Genomic DNA, 739 nt, shown 5'->3' with positions numbered 1-739 from the left:
TTCAGTTTTGGGACTCTGATTGATCCTGATAGTAAAAATAATTATTTTAAGCTCAGATCCATCAAATGTGAAATCATTCAGAAATAACTGATGTGGACTTACTGTAATTTAGAGGCTTGTTTTCTGAAGAGTGGATGATCTTGTAAACAACCCCTCCTGTTTAACACATGGTACAGTCCAGGGTCACTTTTACTCTCGTTATTTGTATAACTGTTTATTTCTACAGAACCTCTCTCTAAAATTAAACAAAATACTGTACAAACACAAAAGCATTTGTGGTCTAAGAAAATTTACAACTGTTTTCAGATTTTACTTACATGGGAGGAAAAAACACAAACAAACATAATAAAAACAGTTTAAATTTCAGATACAAAAGAAAAAAATACTCACTAGGATCAGGAATTAAAGCAAATTAAAAAACGTTGGTTACGTATTGTAACCCCAGATTCTATGAGTATAGGCGCAGCCCTTTAAGTCTATCGCTAGTGGGTTTATCCCTTCCCGCGCAGCGCAGCACTGAAAACTTTAGTCCACACCCACCTGCTGTGTGGGCCCCACCCCGGTCCGTATAAATTACGGTGAGACCGGGCATTCGGCTCCCAAATAGCTTTTTTCTTCAGCCATTTAGGAACCAGTGAGGCCCAGAGCTTAAAGGGCTGCGCCTATACTCATAGAATCTGGGGTTACAATACGTAACCAACGTTCTATTTCGTATAGGCTTCGCCCTTTAAGGCTATCG

The 739-nt window shown here is 39.0% G+C and overlaps 1 long non-coding RNA gene across 1 annotated transcript in view; it reads right to left on the bottom strand.

Annotated features, from left to right (window-relative positions):
- LOC108229788 overlaps positions 1-739 on the bottom strand; it is a 5,147-nt gene continuing 4,408 nt past the window's right edge. The window contains exons 2-3 of the long non-coding RNA XR_001808331.2: positions 103-156; positions 1-25 (exon numbers count right to left, since the gene is read on the bottom strand). This is a non-coding gene — a long non-coding RNA (uncharacterized LOC108229788). The remainder of the gene's footprint in view (positions 26-102; positions 157-739) is intronic.

Source organism: Kryptolebias marmoratus, unplaced genomic scaffold, assembly GCF_001649575.2.
Source record: "Kryptolebias marmoratus isolate JLee-2015 unplaced genomic scaffold, ASM164957v2 Scaffold64, whole genome shotgun sequence".
Classification (NCBI taxonomy): domain Eukaryota; kingdom Metazoa; phylum Chordata; class Actinopteri; order Cyprinodontiformes; family Rivulidae; genus Kryptolebias; species Kryptolebias marmoratus.
The sequence above is the reverse complement of the archived record's forward strand: the minus strand, read 5'-3'. Positions and strand labels throughout refer to the sequence as shown.